This window comes from Hyperolius riggenbachi, chromosome 1 (genome assembly GCF_040937935.1).
Source record: "Hyperolius riggenbachi isolate aHypRig1 chromosome 1, aHypRig1.pri, whole genome shotgun sequence".
NCBI lineage: Eukaryota > Metazoa > Chordata > Amphibia > Anura > Hyperoliidae > Hyperolius > Hyperolius riggenbachi.
Window position 1 is genome coordinate 96,630,253 of NC_090646.1, and position 23,081 is coordinate 96,653,333.

At 46.0% G+C, this 23,081-nt stretch overlaps 1 long non-coding RNA gene across 2 annotated transcripts in view; it reads right to left on the reverse strand.

Moving 5' to 3' along the window:
* Positions 1-15,870: 15,870 nt before the first annotated feature.
* Positions 15,871-23,081, reverse strand: part of LOC137564038 (uncharacterized) — a 249,778-nt gene continuing 242,567 nt past the window's right edge. For both annotated transcript variants that reach the window (XR_011030496.1, XR_011030497.1), the window contains one exon: positions 15,871-16,018. This is a non-coding gene — a long non-coding RNA (uncharacterized lncRNA). The remainder of the gene's footprint in view (positions 16,019-23,081) is intronic.

The following is a 23,081-nucleotide window of genomic DNA, read 5'->3' on the forward strand; positions in this document are numbered from 1 at the left end:
ATTTGATTAGGTTACCCATATGGTGGGAGTGTGTTCGGGAAGTGCATTATCGGCCGGTGTGGGGATAGGCGTACCTGTGCTTCACACGGTGATGGTGATAAAACTTTTTTGTCCCCGTGTATTAGTATATATGTTGTGGCATGAACACGACACCATTCTATCTCTCCATCTCCTTCGGGTGGATTGGTCCTGTGTGGGGTAGTTTTCACAGTGTGCGCCTGCCGCCGCTCTGGCCAAATTACGTCATTGGGACGTCTACGCAATGCCTCCGGTCCCACACGCCCACTATGCTTCTCTGTTTCTATAGGAACGAACGTGCTTTGCGTATGAATGGATTGGCTGCTTGTTGGGTAAAAGGTGAGGGGAAACAGTATTGTGGCAACCACGCCCCCTTGAGGAAGCCGGCGAAACGTCGGGGGAGCCGCATACTTCCTGCATGGGACGCCACGCCGTCCCGACCTCCATTCAGTGCATTGCGGGTCCGCATTAAGGCATTGACATCTAGCCGTGCAAGCCGCCCGGTCCCGGGGCCGAGGTGGAGTTTGCTTTGGACTTGCTGTGCTACTCCTCTGCACGCCTTCACATACCCGCTTGGGGCACCTGCTGGAGCATTACACACGCACAATCTGCTTCAACTTCATTGATGGATGCCTGGGAGATGAGATTGCCATCCTCTGATACGGTCTGGTGAGCCAAACTGCTGCACATTGACAAGTTCTTTGCTGGGCATTTTTATATATTGCATATGAACTGTGATCGTGGAGATCCGATCTGTGTGTTCTTCTTTATGCTGCCTGGCTTTTGCATGGACTTACAGGTCAATTCGCATATAGCTTGTTATACTCCTGCTTACTAACAACCCGCTTCAAACCTGCTGCATAGACTCCCATCCATTTATCCTGGTGGACTACATATCAATAGTGAGCTATACTTTGGTTGAATATATTTTTTAACTGCTCTGGAATTCCTGTCAACCAGTAGACATTGGAACATAGACCCTATACATTGGGTCCAACTTTCCAGATGCCGGCTAGTGAGTGATGGTGTGTATGAGGAGCTGGATGGTTTGTGTTGTGACGGGGTGGCCATCCCATGTTCCTTTTATTGATTTTATGCTGTCTCTTGATATTTAATAAAATATACATTTTTGTTGCTACATACATGAATGAAGCTTGTTCTTCTAGTTAATGCTATAGGGGGTGTATGTCCTGCTGCTTAAAATTTACCACTGCCATTATATTGTTTGGCGAAGAGGTAAATATTGGGGAAAAGCAGCTTATTGTGCTGTGTGAGGAGTCTGGCAGTGAGTGAGGAGGGGGGAGCGGGAGAAAAGCAATGTTTCATTTGACTTGCACAGCAGAAGGGAGGAGGTGGCACTGCTGCCCTGACTGAGGAGGAACAGAGGATGGCCGACTGGCTGAGGGTGAGCAGTTTGTTTGTCACAGACTCGCAGCCAGCCAGCCAGCCAATCCATGTGTCAGGCCTCGTTCACATCAGAAGCGTTGGAAAACGTGTGAAATCGCATGGGCAAAAACGCATGCGTTTCTGTGCGTTGCTCAATGCGTTTTTCAACGCACAGCCATGCGTTTGTACGTGTTTCTATGCGTTTTCTTTACCTGCATTTTTGTCACAAGATGTATCAGATGTTAATAAAGATTTGTTTTCTTTTGAAAATATGTTTGTTTTTTTTACACTGATTATCCTGTGATGTCATATCCTTTCTCTGTGGTGTGTAGGAGATTTGATGGGGAAAGAGGCCTAGTGCACACCAGAGCAGTTCGGCTGCGGTTTGCGATCCGCTTGCGGGTGCGGATCCGCTTGAGTAATGTATTTCAATGGGCTGGTGCACACCAGAGCGGGAGGCGTTTTGCAGAAACGCATACTCCCGGGCTGCTGCAGATTTTGGATTGCGGAGGCGTTTCTGCCTCAATGTTAAGTATAGGAAAAACGCAAACCGCTCTGAAAAACGCCACTTCAGAGCGGTTTGCCAGGCGTTTTTTGTTACAGTAGCTGTTCAGTAACAGCTTTACTGTAACAATACATGAAATCTACTACACCAAAAACGCTTCACAAAACCGCAAAATGCTAGCTGAAACGCTACAGAAAAAGAAGAAAAAGCGTTTCAAAATCTGCTAGCATTTTGCGGATCTGCTAGCGGTTTTTGGTGTGCACCAGGCCAGTGTGTTGTTTTTTAAGCTGCGTAGAAATGTGTTGTGTTGAGCTGCAGCATGTTGTGTCTCAAGTTGTTGCATATGCTCCCTTGCTGACTGAGAACATTAAATGAAGCAGAGTAAATTGTCGGGTGCGGTGCGATCATTCCAAAGGGGGGGGGGGGGATAAGGGGGGGGAGAAGCCTCACAAGTTTGCCTCAGGCATCAAAAAGTCTAGAACCGTCCCTGAGGAGAGCCTGCCACAGGATCACCACACTGTACAAATCTGCACTTCATTTGACTTTGTGGCAGAGTGCGGCGACAGTGTCATATGCATATGTCTGCCCCCGCTCAGTGACGTACAGCCTACCGGTCAGGAAGTATGTCACTGGTATTCCCGTCGGTCCACACATGCGTGTCACATCGCACCGTGCTCCGTTGTTTACACTTACTGCATAATCTGTTCGGTATGGTTTATTTTAGTATAACTATACCTAACCCTATTTTCACTCTGAACCCCACCTCTATCGATGCCTAACCATAACCACCACCTTGCTGATGCCTAACCCTAAACACCCCTCCTCTATGCCTGACCTTCACAACCACCATGACTAAATGTAAACCCACACCCACCCACGTCTAACCTTAAACCTCCCTCCCCAATGCCTAACCTAAAAATACCCCCCTCCACACCTATGTAACCATAGCTGCAGCCCATATAAACATTGGAAGCCATGATGCAGGTGCCAGAGATGCGCGCTATGAAAAAAGCAGCTATAGCCGCCTGGTGCCCACTATTTACTGGGTACCTTCACACCAAGTTAAATTGCAGCTCAATTAGTGTGACCAGTCACTAAGGCCTTATTAACACAGGAAGCTGAAGTACGTGCTTGTCAGACAGTGTAGTCTCCTGTCTGACGGCTGCCCAGAACCATTTGGTTTCATTTAATGCAGTTAACTGGCAGTGTGTCAGGAACTGATGCATGGGGCGTTAACCTGCAGCCACGCTTAGATGTGGCTCAGTGCCATGGCTGCTTCTTCACCGATCCATGCTAACGACTAGCAAGTAGCAATTGACAGCCAGTAATCAGAAGCAGCAGAGAGGTAATGATTCACTGCCTTCAGCCTCCTGTGTTTAAGAAGGCTCTTGGATATGTCGTTTTGTGCTTAGTTTCCTGGGCGGATTTATGCAAAGACCACATAGGCCATGGCCTAGAGCGCATGCTGCCCAAAGGGGAGGCTGAACATTGAAGAGAGGATTACTGCATACAGAAAAGGAGGTTTCATATGAAATTGGAAGACTGCAAATGGAGAACAACATATAGGAAGAAAGGAGCTTCCACAATAGGGAGCTGCACATGAAAAAGGGGGCCTGCTGTACATGAATCTTTACACATGCGGCTGGCTGCATATGGAACAGGAGGAGGAATTGCCACACAAGGGGTGGTTGCTATATGCTAAAGCAAGGGCCAAGGGTGCTGCTAAGGTTTTTGTAGCACTAAGCGGCACATAATATATGGCCCTTCCCCCCCAGACGGAGGCCCCTTCTCCCAAAATAATAAGAAGCCAAAAGTGTCCCCCTTCCCACCAAGAAATAGGTATCACTTCAGTATACATAGGAAACCAAAGGTGCAAACCCCCAGTATAGGTAGCCACCCCAAATATAGGTAGCTAAGGATGGCCCCCCAGTAAAGGTAGCCAAGGTACCCCCCCATATAGGTAGCCACCCTCAGCATAGCTAGCCAAGGTTACCCCCCCCCCCAGTACAAAGAGCCAACCCCAGTATAGTTAACTGTAGGTGTGCGTGTGTCCGTCCGTGTAGAGCATTGGTGTCACTGAGGGTATACAGCTTCCTGCTGCCTTCCTATCCCTAACACTCACAGACCTGCAAAGCAGCTGTGACCCAAAGAGTGGAGAGCAGCGCACAGTAACCATGTGGCATACTTCAAATGCAGGAAATGAGCAATGACCTCACATCCCCATCTGAAGTGTACTCACTGCGCCGCTCTCCCATCACATTCACATTGCCACTGCTCTGGGAGGCAGTGGTGGCCATACAAGTCACGGACAGGGTGGCCCTGGCAACATAGGAGGTCCCTGCTGTGGATAAGGCCCAAAGCGGACACTTAGTTTGCCTGGGCTAAGCAGGTAAGGTCTGTACATGAGAGCCACAAGACAGACGTCTAACTCCAGTCTACGAGGGCCGAGGTCTTCACACATTTTTGGCACAGCTCAAACTAATTAATGGGACTGGATCAAGAAAGATGTGGTTCAAAAAGTAGAACACATTTCTTCGACCATCCTAAACCCTGGCATGGATATGGCCCTCGAGGAATGGAGTTCGACATCCCTGGCATAGAGGGGGAAAAATAGTCCATATCTAGCCTTGCTTAGTTTATTTTTTCTAGTGCACTACAGGTGTTCCATAATAAACAAAACATATAGTATATTCTCAGCGCTGTAGAACATGAGCCCTGCGTGAGCCCCAGCCACGTCTCTCCTTCATCTGCCGCAGAGCTGGGGCCATCACTCTCCTGGCAATTTTCTGGTAGCTTGTGTGTTGTGCTCTAACTGTCCTCAGGGGTGAAATTCATCAAGCAAGCCTGATACATTACATCAAGCCGCGCTCAGGCAAGGGGTCAAGTGGTCCGTTGCTGTGCTGTTTGAGCCCATCAGAGACATATTTAATTTAATTAAGGTTGTCAGCACTATTGATTTTGGTAGTTTCAATTACCGTCGTCTTATGACTTCTGGATCTAGTGATCTGTGAGGAGGCCTATCAGCACAGCCGCACATTGAGCCGGGGGCTCTTTGTCTCTTTTAGAGGCTGACATCCGCTGCCACAGGCCGTAACTTATTGCTTTTATCCAGCCCAGCTCCTCTTCTGTTTCCCATAATTAATTTCTCATTAGACAGCTCTTTATTGTTTAATTTGTGCAGTTTATAATCAAATTGGGCACATTAATTGCGGCTGGATTTAAGGCTAATGAAAAATAAAAAGCTTTGCGCTAACTTCCTCTTCAATTATCCCAGACAAGATAAAATAAAGTCCCGGGGAAACTTGTCAGCTTTTTAAATTATAAATGAAAGCGTTTAAAGAGCAGGAACATTTAGGGAGCAGTTATCTGGTATTTAGTAATTATAAATCCTCTCCTGCAATATCGCTGCGTCCCCCTCGTATTTATATTCCCCGCGTCCTGCGGCCATTGTTTTGCTCGAGTGAGCTAAGAAAAATATGAAAATAATTACGGAGCAATAAAAATCTCAAGGAAAATATGAAGCCTTTATCTGTTCTCCGGTTTAATCGTCTCCTTTTATGTTGCAAATGACTTTGTTCCTCCACATGGGCGTCTGTTAAAGAAATTATATAAAATTCATATTTCACAAAGGGTCAGTCTACTGAATGCGGCATTTCAATCAGAACTCAGATTTGGAGGGCAAATTTACCCCCATATCTTTTCATGGTGGTTTTCAGAGGTATATGTCAGAGCAGGTTTAGTCACTATTTGTTCGGATACAGGAAGAGAGCTACAGTCTCATGGTTGTCATAGTTGCCAACTGTCTCTTTTTAGGAGGGACAGTCCCTCTTTGGGGGTCCAAACTGCCAAAAAAATAAAATAAAATAATGAATGTGGTCGCTTTTGGTTTTGACAATTATCAATAGAGCGTGACACTTGTTTTCAAAACATTTTATTGTGGTATAAACACAGATGAATGTGAAGTTAATCACCATTGGCATTACGTATTGGTACATCTCTCAAGACCACATTTCTCAAACAATCATGCTTAGCACTGTGTTTGGAGAGCGTGACACTTTTTATGTACAGTATCTATTCCATGCACTCAAACATAGTTCTCTGCCAGGCGAGAGCTTGTGACAAATTAACAGTGAGCGTTTGCTACAGTCCGACTAGTTCTGACTGAATAGTAACTGTCATTCGCATACCTGAATTCTTAACCCTTACAGTGAAAAAAAAAAGGAAACAGCCTAGTTCTATGCAGGAATAGCATAGTAAATACACATTTTTTTGTTAGTTCAGTAAGCCTTTAAAGGAGTTATCAGGGAAAATAAATAAAATAAGTGCATATAACTGCGCAGTCCGCTCCGGCCCACGTGTCGGTGATTGACAGCACCGCTCGCGCAGGCGCAGTACAGGCCGACCAAGAGGTCGGCCTGACGTCACCGCCGGGGACCGGGAGCGAGCTGCGGTGAACGGCTGCGGGGAGAGCTGCGGCGAGGGACATGCTGGGAGCTTGGGGCTGGAGGAAGCCCCCGGTAAATACCACTTATTTTATTAATTTAGCCTGATAACTCCTTTAAAGGGAATCCCAAGCACCTCTCATGGGTATGCCTTTAAGACTCCGACCAGTACTGCAAAGTACTTAAATATGCATACCTTTCTGTAGCTTGTGCTCTCCTCTTTCATTTGATCCCTGAATCGCCATTCTAAACCATATAGTTTTCATTCGATTTCAATTTAAAAATCACAGCTGCCATCTTGGTTATGTTATAACTTCCGGGTCACCCCTGTCTTCTCTGTTAGAGAAGTGCATCACTGAATGAAGCAGGAAGAGGAAGTGACACGCATGGCCATTGCAAGAGGCTCCTCCAGAGGGGTCATAGCACGACTTTGTTGGAAGTCGTCTGGCTTAAAGACATACCCATGAGTGGTGCTCGGAGTCCCTTTAAGGCAGGAGGCCACAGGGCTCCTTCAGGTGTGATGAGAATTACTGTTCTTTTTCAGAGACAGAGGTCAATTAAACAAGGAAATCTGCACTGTAAGTGTATTTAGCCTTTAAAAAAAGACTTTGGCGTAGAGCAGAATTCCCAGTTCCTGCAATAATGGTGAGTTTTCCAGGTCCTGAGGCACAGAAGCCGCTCCCCAGCATCACACTGCTAAACCAATGTCTGCCTGTTAATATGGTGCTCTCACTGTGGAAAGCTATAATTGCTCTACAGCAGACATAATGAGATCTGTGTTGTCCAGAAAGTCCCACTTTTAATCCATCTGCCCATAGAACATTGCAAAAGTAGCTTTACTAGCAGGGAAAGAGAAGCCAAAATAAAGCTTTCTGTCCTTAGGCTTGCATAATGAGCCACAATGTGCTTTGTTTTCAATCAGGACACTGTACTTCATGTCATGCCCCGCCAAACATTAAAGGGACCTTCCACTCTTGTTACACAATCCTTTCACTTCAGCTAGCTATACCCATTACAACAGCAGCAAATATTATTCCATCTGATAAGACACATCCATTCCACAGGGTTCCTAGCATAATAATCTGGCACATGGGAGTGTCACCCTTTTTTGGCAGTTAATTAAAGGAAACCAGACACGCTATAACATAAAAGTTTTATACATACCTCGGAGAGATAAGAAGAAAGCGCACTTCTCTTGCCCAGACTGGCCGAAGTTACGGGACCCGGTACCGGCTAAACAGAAGGCTGAGGACGGCGGTGTGGGAGCGACCTCTGCGCATGGGGCTGGAGGAAGCCCCAGGTATGTATAAAACGTGTATGTTATAACGTCTCTGGTACACTTTAAAGTGGACCTGAACTTTTGCACAGCACAGAAGGAATCAGAGAGAAGTGCACCCTGTATGTACTTAGAGAGTTTAGCTTATCTATTTCTTCCTCATCTGTGACTAATCACATCAATTTGATCTCTCAGCTGCGTCAGCTCAGGAATATCATCTGCCACGGCAGAGCAGCTAATTTGTAAACACAAGATGTTAATAATATATCTGCTTCCATGAAAACAGGAAGTAGACACACTGCAGATTTATTGCAGGATTTGTATTAGCTGTAACAAAAGGAATATTCTTCTTTAAAGGTTATTATGTTGTTGCTTATCTTTCAGAGCAGAGGGAAAGTTCTAAGTTTAGGTCCACTTTAATTACTGGAGGTATTGATAATTTGTAGCAAGGGCTCCTGCTTTGTGCAACGAACTAATCATGCAATAGAGTAGGAATTTCTGGACAGTCTTCATTTCAATCTTGGGATACTCCCCAAATAAAAATTAAAATAAACTAGCCGACCCGCTGCGTAGTATACGCCGCATAAGGGGGTAGCGTGCAGGAAGGGGGTATTGGGCAGAGCGGCGGAGAGGGGGGTCGGACCCCCCCTCCCTTACATGGGTCCCCCATCTGCTCTCCCCCTCTAGCTTAACTTCAGCTGCAGCCGCCGCTATTACTAAGAGGCAGTGGGCAGGGATGACTCACCTCTTCTGCGTTCCAGCGTGCGTTCCACGTCGTCACTTCCTGCAATGCTGCCCACTGTATTGTAAGTGGACGGCATTACAGGAAGTGACGACCGTGGAACGCACGCTGGAACGCGGAAGAGGTGAGTCATCCCCGCCCACTGCCTCTTAGTAATAGCGGTGGCTGCAGCTGAAGTTAAACTAGAGGGGGAGAGCAGATGGGGGACCCAAGTAAGGGAGGGGGGGGTCCAACCCCCCTCCCCGCCGCTCTGCTCAATACCCCCTTCCTGCACTCTACCCCCTCCAGCTCGGCGGCCCCCCATCCACGGCTGGCAGGGAGGAGGGGAGGCGTCGAAAAGTCTAGGACCGGCGCTGGGGGAAGCGCCCTACTTCTTCTTGCTTGAAGGTTGAGGCACTTAGCTTATTATATATATAGATACTCGTAGTTCCATAGAATAACATTTGAAAGCATTCCCACACATTCCCTGTGTGTAAAAAACTTTATTTTCACTAAAGAGAGCAGAAGAAGCTTGCTTATCTCTGGTCATTGGCACGTGTAATAATTGTCTGCTGAAGCTCTCTGAGGCATGTGTCCTCACCCTGTCTCCCTCCCTCTGCTGAATAGACTTATCACCCTGGCAACAGCTAAGTCACTTCAGCAGAAAAGGAGAGGGCAGAGTGAAGACACAAGCCTCACAGAGCATCAGCTGGTAATGATTACATTTGCCATTGATAAGAGATAAAAAAGCTTCTCCTGCTCTCTGCAATGAAAATAACGATTTTCACACACTCGGAATACGTGAAAATGTTTTCAAATGTTCTTTTATCTAACTAAGAGTAGTTACTGAGATTTTAGATTTGGGAGCATAATCCCACTTTAATACTTATTGCTATGATTGCAAAGAGGTGTAGTCTGAGTTTACTGTCAGCTTTGAAAGTTTTTGTCTGATAACTATGGCAGGTATTGATAACTAGTTAGAAGGCTTCTGCTTTGTGCATCTAATTAACCACTTATGTACCAGCATTCTCTGGCCCCTTAAGGACCAGAGACCACTGGTACCAAAGAACAGCACTTCCTGACGAAGCTGTGTGAGCAGATCAGGAGCCACTTTCATTGGCTCCTGATGCTGCCTATTAATGTAAGCCAATGGGATTGGCTTACAGTGATGACAGGATCAGGAGCCAATGAAATCGTCTCCTGACCGGCTCACACAGCTCTGCTGTCATATAGACGGCAGGGCAAGTGATCTGCGGCGGGGAGAGAGCGGCACAATCGGCGGTAGTGGTGAGAACGCACGGCAGGATGATTGAAATCTAAGGGGATCAAAACAGGGGGTAGATTTCAATCAGCAAGGTCCGGAAGTAGTTAATCATGCAGCATGAGTGGGAATTTCTGGACAGTCTGTACTTCAATCTGAGTGCTGTTACCATGGTTGCAATGATGCACAGTTTGAATTTACTGTCAGTTTTGGAAAATTTTAACTGTACGAAAACTGACACTGAAAGATATATTTTCATAGCATTCACTTTCAAGAGACTAGTGCAACATCAGTCTGCGTTTAAGGCACTTTTGTAACTAAAGTGGTATTTCCCTCTTACTAAACCCGTTCAAATGAACCAGATTTAGTTTCGTCTCTAAATGCGCCCCATGTTTGTTCTTCATCCCGGTGTTGATTCAAGAAATTGGGCTGTGTTTATCTCTCAGGCTAAACTTTTAATGGCAAAAAATATACATTTCTTCTACTGTATTGCAGAGTCTAAACTGAAGCAGAGAATTTACTGTGACATCCGATGAAAAGACCGCCGCAGATTATAGAGATCCTACAGAGATATAATTCTCTTGAATTACGCTGAGTTTAATTACTTTAGAAAAATGTTTAGTCTCCTGTCTGCGTTTTGATGTGAGACCCTAAAGAGGACCTGTTAGGCTTTAACTGAACCGTTATAACAGCACATTGTAAAAGAGAAAAAAATAGGTGCCTTTTTTTCCTTCTTTCCAGTATTCTACATGCCCAGAGTGTAGTAGAAAATATATTCAGGCCGTCACCTACTTACAAAATAGGTTGTGTTCCAGGAGATTGTTTGTAAGTTGGATTTGTTTGTAAGTTGAGTTCTGTGTTAAACATAGTGAAAGGTGGCTGAATTAGTTACTTTTGGACATAAAGTATAAACTTTGTTTTTGGTTATTTTTGCTTTTAGGCTGGGGACTCACTACAGACGCTTTGCATATTCACAAAGCGTCTGCGCTTTTCTAAATTGCGAAAATGCTGCTATTTCCCGGAGCAATCACGGTTTGATTACTGTAGCCACTGATGGGATCGCTCCTGGATCCCTACCAAACTGCTGCAAGCAGCCTTTTACTTGTGGGACCACCGCTACTGGGATCCCCTGGCAAAGCGCTTTGTTAATCGCCAGCAATCGGCAAGTGCTGCCAAAGTGGGTCCCTATCCTTAAAGGACAAACTGAGGTGACATGTGACATGATAAGATAGACATGTGTATGTACAGTGCCTAGCACACAAATGACTATGCTGTGTTCCTTTTTTTCTTTCTCTGCCCAAAAGAGTTAAAAATCTGATATGCAAGTGACAATTTCTGTCAGGGTCGGGACTGGGTCGGACTATAGCATAACCCTCACTCATAAGGAATTACAGCCATAAAACACTTTCCTGTCAGTAAATGGCTTCTGAGAGCAGGCAAGAGATAAAACGAGTCAATGGTTCATAGATTTTAGCTCTGGCATACTTCAACGCATGTGTCATTGAGCAGAGACAATAGAACAGTAAAAACTTAAAAACTAGATTTAAATATAATAAAACTGTGGAGTATCTTAAAAAGTCATTTTTAGGAGAAGGAGGATAGATAAAAATTTTATCTCATCAGTTATTTTCACCAGTTTTGAATACTTATATCAGTTTATACAGTACTGTAACATGTAAAGCAAACCTGTGAGGTTTGCATGCCACAGTTCCTTCCAGCGCTGAGACCCCTAAAGTGTGGCCTCCCGGCACATGCGCACTACCTCTGTCCCACTCGGCTTTCTTGGGCAATAGCTGGCCGGATCGGGTCTGTGCTACTGCCCAGGTGCCGTCTGTGCCTGTCCAGTAGCGCAGACGTGATGCGGCCCAGCTATTGCTGAAGAAAGCCGGGCGGGACGGAGGTAGTGTGCACGACACACTGACTTCGAGGGCTGCCAGCGCTGGAACAAGACTGCGGAGGAGGATGGGAGGAGCCTCTTTAGGCTTCTCCTTCCTGAGATGAGTATTATTTTTATTTAGTATTTATATAGTCATCTTCCGCAGCGCTGTACAGAGTATATTGTCTTGTCACTAACTGTCCGTCAAAGGGGCTCACAATCTAGTAGCTACCATACTCATATATCTATGTATTTATCATGTAGTGTATGTATCGTAACTAGGGCCAATATAGGGAGATTGCAGTTAACTTATCTGTATGTTTTTGGGATGTGGGAGGAAACCAGAGTGCCCAGAGGAAGCCCATGCAGACACGGGTAGAACATACAAACTCCATGCAGATAGCGCCCTGGCTGGGATTCAAACCAGAAACCCAGCACTACAAGGCAAGATTGCTATCTACTATGCTGCGGCTGCCCCATAGGGGCTATTTCTTTTGCTACAGGTGCCCTTTAACAAAAAAATATGTAATTAAAAAAATAGTACTGTATACTTTATGCATAAAGACAATTGTGCTTGTATCTCTGAAACATTGTAACTCAAGTCGTTGGGGACTATCTGTATATTTGTATATGTTGTAAACTCAACACACTGATTATATCTGTGTACCTACAGTAGAATTGATGGCTATAGCACATGTCCACTATACGAATAATCCCTTTTTCACTGAGTTTTCACTCCATATGTATAAACAGGCAGTGCAGCTTCAGGGGCCTGAAACTCTGCTGTCACCCTTTACTTTAAATAGAATCTGAATCTAAAAAAAAGTTCCCCTGGGGAGTACTCACCTCCGGAGGGAGAAGCCTCTGGATCCTATCGGGGCTTCCCCCGTCCTCCTCCGTCCCACGGTGGTCTTCCTAGAGGTCCCTGAACGACGGCCATGTAAATATTTACCTCTCTCGCTCCAGCGCAAGCACAGCAGTGGCTCTCGGCTTGGAAATAGGTGGAAATAGCCAATCCCAGTCCCAGGCGGAAGTTTCCTGCGCAGTAGAGCGGACCCAACTGGGATCGGCTATCTCCGCCTATTTCCGACCTGAGATCCGGAACAGCGCCCCTGCTGGAGCCAGAAAAGGTAAATATTGCCCAGCTTGACAAATTGTCGGCTGTGCATTCCGAGGGCTGCAACGAGACCGCCGTGGGACGGAGGAGGACAGGGGAAGCCTTGATAGGATCCAGAGGCTTCTCCCACCCGAGGTAAGTACCCCCAGGGGAACTTTATTTGGTTACAGGTTTTCTTTAAAGCTGACTCCAGGCTCATTCCTAAATATACCATGGGATTTGTGTGGATCGCAATGGGTCATTTTGCTTTTGTGAATTTTGATGTATATTTTGCAATTACCATTTTGACCCTACCTACGATTTCACAGGCAATCCTGATTTTGCGTAATTTTTGGAAGTTACATGAAATGACATTCATGGAATCCACTAATGTATTTTAAATACCTCATCGCGTGGATGAGTATGTGAAAAAAAATTATGAATATAGTAGGTGTCATACTGTCTCTATTGACGTACAATCTTTAATCAAATCTTATATCAAATGGAGCACCGTGGCAAAGTGGCAAATGACCGGTATCAGAAAGATTTCAGGTGAGTACCACATCTGACAAGTATGTACCTTGCAGTGGCATAGCAATAGGGGATGCATATGTTGAAACAGAATGGGTAAGTCGGCACTTGCTGTATACTGTCATTTATTCCAAAGGTGGCAATACATCATTTCACAAAAACATTGTGGAGGAGGTAAACATACCGTATAAGAAGGCTGTATGAGGTGGGTGGGTGCTGGGCACAGAAGAGCCTGATGGCCGTTTCGCGCTATATATGCGCTTCTACGGAGGCTATATAGCCTCCGTAGAAGCGCATATATAGCGCGAAACGGCCGTCAGGCTCTTCTGTGCCCAGCACCCACCCACCTCATACAGCCTTCTTATACGGTATGTTTACCTCCTCCACAATGTTTTTGTGAAATGATGTATTGCCACCTTTGGAATAAATGACAGTATACAGCAAGTGCCGACTTACCCATTCTGTTTCAACATATGCATCTTCTGTCCACACGCAAGCCTGAGCACGCTGTCTGCACCTAAGGTTTAAGAAGACTGTTCCTCCCTGCCGCTTCCCTCCTAGCATGTGTAGTTAGCTGTAGTGCCGACTCTTTTTTTTTTTTTTTTCTGCTTGTGTTGCACTCAGCATAGCAATAGGGGATGCAGAGGTTATGCCCACATCAAGGCCCTTGGACCAGAGGGGCCCGAGGGGCCCTCCCTCAGCCACAGGCTAGAAGAGACTAAAATGCCCTCTTGCTAAAAATCAACACTGAATATAATTTTGCCTTGTTAAAACAGAAGGTATTTGCAATAATTCAACTTTAAATGAGTAACTGTGGTTTCCCATGATGCATCACTCCTGAGTTTGCAAATCATTTCTTTATGCCTCTAAAGCCAGGCCTACATCCAGAACTGCTGGTGTATAGTGAGCCTGTAGCTTATACATTTTACAGAGCCACACCAATCCAACAAACATACTGCATGGACTTTTTGGCCCTCATCAGTGCATGGTATGGATTCATATGGCTCTATGGTATACAGCTTGGATCAGTACTACTAACCTAGAATCCGTTGACATGTCTGCTTTTTTGTTGGTGGTTTCCATTGTGGAAAACGTTTTGATTTTGGCCCCAGTGTGACCACCATACCCTGTGGAAATCAATTAAAGGACCACTATCGTGAAAAAAAAAAGTAGGCAGCTAAAATCTGACAGAACTGACTGGTTTTGGGCCAGTCCATCTCCTCATGGGGGATTCTCAGGGTTTTCTTTTTTTTGTACAGAATCTCCTGAACAGCAGTTTAACTGCCAAAATTGTAAGATACCAGCCAGCCTCCCTACTCACTTGCACGCTATTTTCGCAGTTAGACTGTTCAGGAAATGCTGTTGAAAACAAAGAAAACCCTGAGAATCCCCCCTGAGGAGATGGACTGGCTCAAAACCTGTTGGTTCTGTCAGATTTTAACTGCCTACTTTTTTTGCGATAGTTGTCCTTTAAAGACAAAGGCTCTATCCAGCACAGGATCATCCACAAGGTAACCTAGGCAGGTTCCTGGGACCAAGTGGGTGTCAAGGGGCCCGCCTGTCCTTCATCAGGTGCGTCACCTAAGGGAGGGAAGTTGCAGATCCAACACAACATACCATTCTAGCCAGTAGGTGTTGCTGCTAAGTTGGCGAATAAAAGTGATAGCTCCCATTGGTTGAACCCTGCTCTACATTTGTCTCTCATTAGTCTGAGGCTATGATTACATTTGCATGAGCTGCAGAGACAGATGCAGAATTTTAACTACACCATCTGAGGATGCTAAAATCAATCCAAGTATACATTTTTTATTATGCTTTTCCATATATAATAACTAGCAGGGCCGGATTTGTACTCTTTACAGCCCTAGGCCACTGTTACCAGCCGCCCCCCAGCAGTATAGCGAGATGACCCCCCACCCCTTTCCCTCTAGTATAGGTAGCTAGATGACTCCTCCCCCTTCCCCTCTAGTATAGGTAACCAGATAACCCCTCCCCCTTTCCCTCCAGTATAAGTAGCCAGATGACTTCCTTAATCCCTCTATTTCCCACTTCCCCCCTTTCAGTATAGTTAGCCAGCTCGCCTTCACACCGAAGCAGCCATCAGTGTCACTCATTTCTCCACTCGTCTCCAGTGCAGAAGCTTCCTCTTCCTTTCCGTCTCCAATGCTGCCCAAGTCCATAGCCGCCGGCCACAATGCAAACATGCTGAGAGAGCAAGGTGGCTGCTGCACAGACAGCTAGCAGCAGAGTACCAAGGTCAGGTGCTTGCCTGATCTCCCTGCATTGCCGTATTTGCAAGATTGCAAATGCTGCACCAGTTGCCGCACCAGCCTGCTACTTTGGTGCCCTTCCTTTTGTGCTGCCCTAGGCCCTGGCCTAAAGTCCTTGGCCTAAATCCGGCCCTGATAACTAGATCCACTTTCAACTGCACTGCAGGACAAATACATAAAGATGCACATTCTTTTCTACTAAAATGCATAAATGCTCATTTCAGCTATCTCACTTTCTTTATAGGTTTTAGGGAAACTTTTTTATTACCCTATTTGAGCATTTTCCACCACCCCTGGCATATGTTTCCGATGTGCAATATCTCTTCTCAGGGTAATTGTCCAAGAAAAGGAAAATGTAACTCGTTTTAGTAAATGGCTGTAGGTTCAAGAGATAGTAGTCCATAAAAACTTAAAAGAAATGTTAAGCAGAAACAACTTTCTATTTTATTCTTATAAAACTGAGTGCTCCCAGATGTACGGCAGCTCCACATGCGATAGGGTAAGACGTGTCGGGCGCACAATATGGCTCCTGTAATGATCGCTTGGCGTGGATGCCGATAACGTCATTCTGCTGATTACTTCCTGGCTCTCTTATGCAGCATGGAAAATGCTACTGTACTGGATACAGTATGATTTCTGAGGGAGAGAGAAGGGTGCTTGTGTGTTATTAGTGAAGAATGCCTAAAGGGGAACTCCAAGCAAAAGGCCATGTTGTGCCCACATACAGGGGTGCAACTACAAATGATGCCCCCCCTACAAAAACTTTAAGGGGACCCAAATGTTCACACTCCTTCCCTTGCCTCTCCTTGGTGTCCTTCACAGCACAGGGGCCCATCTTGCAAGGGTCATAAACAAGTGTGGGAATCATAATCTTTACACCCATGACAAGTGTTGTGACAAAAAATACTGATTTGATGAATGGAGGAAGGGAAAGTTAGTAGTTGGAGCCCCCGGGCCCTCAAAGCTCTGGGCCCTCCTGCTCCTGCTCCCCTGTAGTTATGCCCCTGCTCACATATATGTACAGACAGGGGTCTAGTCCTGGGAAAAGAAGTGAGTGGACTCACGTAGAAAACCCATGTGCCTCCCCTCCACAAGTAATGTGCGAGCAGCCGGCAGCGGGCGGGACTTACCTCTCGTCGTCGTCGGAACACCGGATCTGCATGCCGCAAGTCTGGTCTGGTTCAGACCAGAGCAGCGGCACGCAGATCCGGCGCCGGAACGAGGAGAGGTAAGTCCCGCCCGCTGCCAGCTGCCCGAGCACATTACTTGTGGAGGGGAGAGCGAGGAAAGGAGAGCCCCGAGGTGAGAGAAGGGGGGGAGATGGCCCCCTTCTCCACCGCTGCTCACAGCTCTCCTTCCACTGCGCTGCTCCCTCCACACAAGCCAGCGTGGACGGCGTCCACCCTAGGGAAATAGTAAGTGGACGCCGTCCACACCCCACTCGACCCCTGGGTACAGATAACTGAAGACTGAGTTGTACCCTTGCTCTTGTATCATCTCCTAGATTTTCCTGTAGATTGCTGGAAACATGAATATGGCCCCCCTTCCTGTTTGGAATGACAATGGGAGGTAGTTACCATACCTCCCGACTTTTTGAGATGTGAAAGAGGGACACTTAAACCACGCCCCTGCCACACCCCTGATCACGGCCCTACCACACCCCTAGTCACACATACCATAAAGATTTCATAAGAAAAATATGTTGTTTTGTCATTCAAACCACACTGGTCCTTTCTATCCTGGTTCATTTTCCTTCATATTAACATTTTAAAATTATTAGTATATCAATTTAAAGGAAGGGAATAAAGTTTAGAGTCAATCAAACACATTATTTAGTAAAGAAATATATATATATTTACATAGAAAATGGGACAAGGTCTTGAAAGAGGGACAAATGAGGAGGAAAGAGGGACAGAGGGACAGGACTCCCAAAGAGGGACTGTCCCTCCAAAAAAGGGACAGTTGGGAGCTATGTAGTTACTATGCTTCTGCTGCTTTCATTGTCATGTCGAGGCCAGCAAATCTGTTAACTGACATGACGAGCAGTCCGGATTCAGGGCTCTTTCACAGTGCGACATTAAAGGAGAACTGTAGTGAGAGGTAAATGGAGGCTGCCATATTTATTTCCTTTTAAGCAATACCAGTTGCCTGGCTAACCTGCGGATCCTCTGCCTTTAATACTTTTAGCCCTAGACCCTGAACAAGCATGCAGCAGATCAGGTGTTTCTGACTTTTTTGTCAGATCTTAAAAGATTAGCTACATGCTTGTTTCTGGTGCTATTCACACTTCTGCAGGCATATAGCTTAGCAGGATAGCCAGGCAACTGGTATTGCTTAAAAGGAAATCAATATGGCAGCCTCCATATAACTTGCACTACAGTTCTCCTTTAAGGTCGCACGTTAGGTAAGTTCATAACGCAGACTAACGCACAGCAGCACAAAGTATGTGTGACATTCACAGTGCTCACGTTGCGTTGTGTGTAACTTGTAGCAATATTTAGAAAGTGCTGCATGCTGTGCGTTGTCTGCGTTATTAGCTACGTTGGACTGTTTGCACATGCTCAGTAAGGTTTTCGATTTTTTTTTTAAATGTGACGCATGCGCCGTTTTCGTTCTATCAGTATGCGACAAAAAGTACGCATCAGGAGGCGCATAACGCAGTTCAATATAACGTCCAACTTCAAAACTAACATGCGCTGCGTTAGGACACATTATGCAACCTTAACGTTGCATCAAACATGACGTCTTAAGGTCCGTACACACGCCGGACTTTAGGCAACGACGGGTCCGTCGTTGCCTCCCGCTGGGTGGGCGTGCCAGCGACAGTCCGGCGTGTGTACGCTCTGTCGTCAGACTGATACGGCTGTTTCTGAGCGATCCGCCGGGCGGATCGCTCAGAAACAGCTGTATCAGTCTGCAGACAGACTGTACACACGCCGGACTGTCGCTGGCACGCCCACCCAGCGGGAGGCAACGACGGACCCGTCGTTGCCTAAAGTCCGGCGTGTGTACGGACCTTTAGTGTGAAAGAGCCCTCAGTGTTGTCAGCAGGGGATTAACAGCTATCAGTCACTATTAGGGATCATGGGAAGTAGTCCTGTATCCAGCAGACATTTAGAACAAGAAGCAGCATCACCATCTCCCAGAATCCTTTCTGTCTGAATAGTGCAGTGAGGCTAGAATGATGGTGTCATCAGGATAGTCAAAAATAATTTGATGATGTCTCATATCTCCCAACTTTTTGAGATAAGAAAGAGGGACACTTGAAGACACACACCCTAATCACACCCCTGACACACCCCTAGTCACTGATACCAGAAAGAATTCAGAAGAAGTTGAAGTTTTAAACTCAGACCTCACTGGTCCTCTCGATCACCATTAGTTCTCCTTTTTTTAACATTTAAAATTAAGAAGTATATCAATTAAAATGCTAGGAATAACATTTAGAGTATATTAAACACATTTCTTAGTATAAAAATACATAATTTTACATAGATCTGTACATCAGTCCTGAAAGAGGGACAAATGAGGAAAAAAAGAGGGACAGGGGGATTTAGTTCCCAAAGACAGACTGTCCCTCTGAAAAAGGGACAGCTGGGAGCTATGATATCTGCAAACAACAGTAAAAAAAAACTCTGGAAAACTGCCTGCGCGCTTTATAGCCACGTTCACAGTGGGCATTGCCTGTTACAGCAGGAACACAATGCACATTATACTCGCGTTGCATCAGGTGCAGGCAGAAAAGGAATAAAAAGTTTGAAAATCACTCCGTCGGGAAGTGCCTCCGAAAGCTGACAAATGGTTTTCTGCAAGCTTGCATAAAAAAGCATTAGAAAGAGACACTGGGCTGCTGCTTACCGAGGCCCGGGCCGAGGCAGAGGCAAGAGAGGCTCCAGCCTCAGGGCGCAGTGTAGGAGGGGGCGCGCAACTCACTCAGCTATCATTCCCCTATTGTGTTTGAAGCAGAGAGAAATAAGAAAGGGGGATACTGGGCAGTGACTGCAAGCCAAATAACTAGAGATTAAGATGTTGGGGTGTTGGGGGCCCTGGGGCGCCTCTTCTAATAGCAATCAGTGTGTGACGGCTGTGGAGGGAGAGATGGAGGGGCGCACTCTGTTGTCTCAGCCTTGGGTGCTGGGGGACCTTGTCCAGGCTCTGCCTGGGGCGCCTCTTCTAATAGCAATCAGTGGGTGACGGCTGAGGTGGGATGGATGGAGGGGCGCACTTTGGTATCTCAGCCTTGGGTGATGGAGGACCTTGTCCCGACTCTGTGCTTACCCACTTCCCAGCTGCAACAAACAGCACAAAAACATTGATTGTGATATACCTGGTGGTGAACTAGTATTTTCTTCATAGCCAAGTTTCACTGCATGGACCTCTGAGAGACGTAAGCAGTGAGAGGTTGATTCATCCAACAGTGCCCACCTAACAGTGAAATATCACATTTTGGGTGGAGTAGATGACCTTTAAGGAAATAATGTGATCACCATGAAATGGAACATCTGAATATTGCACAATACACATGTTTGTTTAACAAACGTAAATCACGTTATCAATGCTACAGCATTTACCAGTAAGTATACATAATAACATTTACTTCAAAGGCTTCATAACAAAGTAGTTATTACTTAAAGAATCCGACTTCACAAGTTACTGGAAAGCTGTACAAAGTAGTGCTTCTGTGCATTCAGTCACAGCACATTATTATGCTATCACACCCTTAAGAAAATCTCTTAAACATCTATTTACAGCCGTATTGGCGTAAAGAAGCATAAAGGTTGTGATTCTCTAAAATTGCTCTATAAGGCACACATTGTTAGGAGCCTTAGAGGGATTAAGTGCTGCTAATGGAAGGATGAAATCTGTGTAATCTTCAATTCTCTACATCAGAAGGCTTTATGCATAAAAAATGTTGGCCAGAAATAGACAATAATGTCCTGTTTAAGTCATTAAAGGTGGCTATTAGGATAGTCCAGGGCAGGTAACGTGAGGTCACCCAGGTGTGGGAGTCAAATGCTGGATACACACGGTGCGTTCGCGCACTCGATTTTCCCGTCGATTCACGTCGATTCGTTTATTTCCAACATGTCCGATTTGGATTTCGATGGATCGTTAGGTCGATTCGCCATACTTTGCATGCGAATCGACCTAACGATCCATCGAAATCCAAATCGGACATGTTGGAAATAAACGAATCGACGGGAATCGAGCGGGAAATCGAGTGCGCGAACGCACCGTGTGTATCCAGCATAAGAGAGCCCCTGGATCTTAACCAGAGTGCCCCATAAAAGATGATGGACTGTTCTCCAAGGTGGCCACCAGAATCTTTGCTATCAACAATCCACAGGTTGTGTCCCTAGCAGGGCCGGATTTCTGGAAAGGCCACAAAGGCCTGGGCCTTGGGTGGCTGCAGCCCAAGGGGGCCCCTGAACATGCAAGAGGGGTTGCTACATATAAAAGAGAAGGCTGCAATCGGGGAGCAAAACATGAAAAATGGAAACTCATGGCCAAGGGAGCTGAACATGAAAGAGAGGCTACAGTAAATGGATGATACACATGGAAGAGTTGTCTACACTTGGAATTGGAGCAGCGCTGCTGCACATCAAAGGGGACGCACAACATACTTGGCCACGAGACACAAAAAGTATAAATCCGGCCTTGGTCCATGGGCTCACCTCACTGAAGACCTAGTGGAACAGGTGACACTGCAGTTTTTAAGTAGTGGAGACTGGAAGCTGTGTTTAAAGCAATATGTAAAAAAGTCTTGGCTGGTGGCAAAAAGGGATGAGCAAAAATGTCTCTGACACTGTGAAGCTTACATTGAAGTCAATGCTGCCGACTTTAGCAGTTAATAGCAAAGCCCCCATAACATACTAGAATCACTGAACTTGCTAGGTATGTTAAGGTAGAGTGACCAGATTTTTGTGGGTTCAATCTGGGACGGTGTTGAGGGGGGGGGGGCGCCAAAGAATGGGGGGCTGTGCCGCGCCGGAAAAAAAATGGGCATGGCCATGATATTGTATGGGCGGAGCTAGCATAATGATGTAACAGCGAGGCATAAGAAATCAGTGTTTACGCCGTGGAGGATTCGCATCATGGGTGTGCAGAAACTATGTGATGTATACCGTAACCTCAAAGCAGCAAACATAGCCAACTATGACCATTAAATAATAAATGTAGCAACAGTTACCCCAGACACCAGAAAATAAACGCAATGTGGGCAACATGTCAGCACAAAATAAACGCAATGGGCAACATGTCAGCACAAAATAAAACGCAATGTGGGCAACATGTCAGCAGAAAATAAACATAATGGGCAACATGTCAGCACAAAATAAATGCAATGTGAGCAACATGTCAGCACAAAATAAATGCAATGTGTGCAACATGTCAGCACAAAATAAACGCAATGTGAGCAACATTTTAGCACAAAATAAACGCAATGTTGGCAAAATTTCAGCACAAAATTAACGTAATGTGAGCAACATTTCAGCACAAAATAAACGCAATGTGTGCAACATGTCAGCACAAAGTAAACGCATTGTGGGCAACATGTCAGCACAAAATAAACGCAATGTGAGCAACATTTCAGCATAAAAATAAATGCAATGTGAGCAACATTTCAGCACAAAATAAACGCAATGTGAGAAACATGTCAGCACAAAATAAACGCAATGTGAGCAACATTTCAGCACAAAATAAACGCAGTGAGAAACATGTCAGCACAAAATAAACGCAATGTGAGAAACGTGTCAGCATAAAATAAACGCAATGTGAGAAACGTGTCAGCACAAAATAAACGCAATGTGAGAAACGTGTCAGCACACAATAAACGCAATGTGAGAAACATGTCAGCACAAAATAAACGCAATGTGAGAAACATGTCAGCACAAAATAAACGCAATGTGAGAAACATGTCAGCACAAAATAAACGCAATTTGGGCAGCATTTCACCTGGAAAAAAAAAAGCCTTTACTCACCTGACAGAAGTCTCCGGCCTCTGGCGCGCTGCTCCCAGGACCATCTTGCTCCTCCTGCAGTCTCCCGCGCTGACAGGCAGAGCAGGGCTACGGCAAGATGGCGCCCGAAGCGCTGTACTGGAGACACAAATAGGCCTTGATTCACAAAGCGTGCTAACTGTCTAGCACGGGCGTACTAAACAGTTAGCACGTGAAGTGCCGCGCGCGGACTTTTGCACGCGCAAAGCGCAGCGATCGCGCGATTGCGGACATTTGCGCGTGATAACGCAGACTTTGCACACGAGATCTCGTGGTAAACAGTTAGCAAGGCTTTGTGAATCAAGGCCATAGTCTCCAGTACAGGGCTTCGGCAGCCATCTTACCATAGCCCATGGTAAACAGTTAGTACGGCTTTGTTAATCAAGGCCATAGTCTCCAGTACAGGGCTTCGGCAGCCATCTTACCGTAGCTCTGCTCGTCTGCCGGTGGAAGACTAAGGAGGCTGGAGCGGGGCTGCGGGCAATGAACTGGCACGGCGTCTATAGAAGCCGCAGCCAGTTCATACAGATACAGTGGCCAGAATCCCGAGGCTGGGACGTCCCGCTGCTGAAAGCGGGATGTTTCCTGGGACCTCATGCAGCCTGGGACAGTGTCCCCCGAAGGTGGGACCTGTCCTGGGTAAAGTGGGATGTATGGTCACCGTAGTTCAGGAAAACAGTAGGTCCAGTTAACCAATGTTG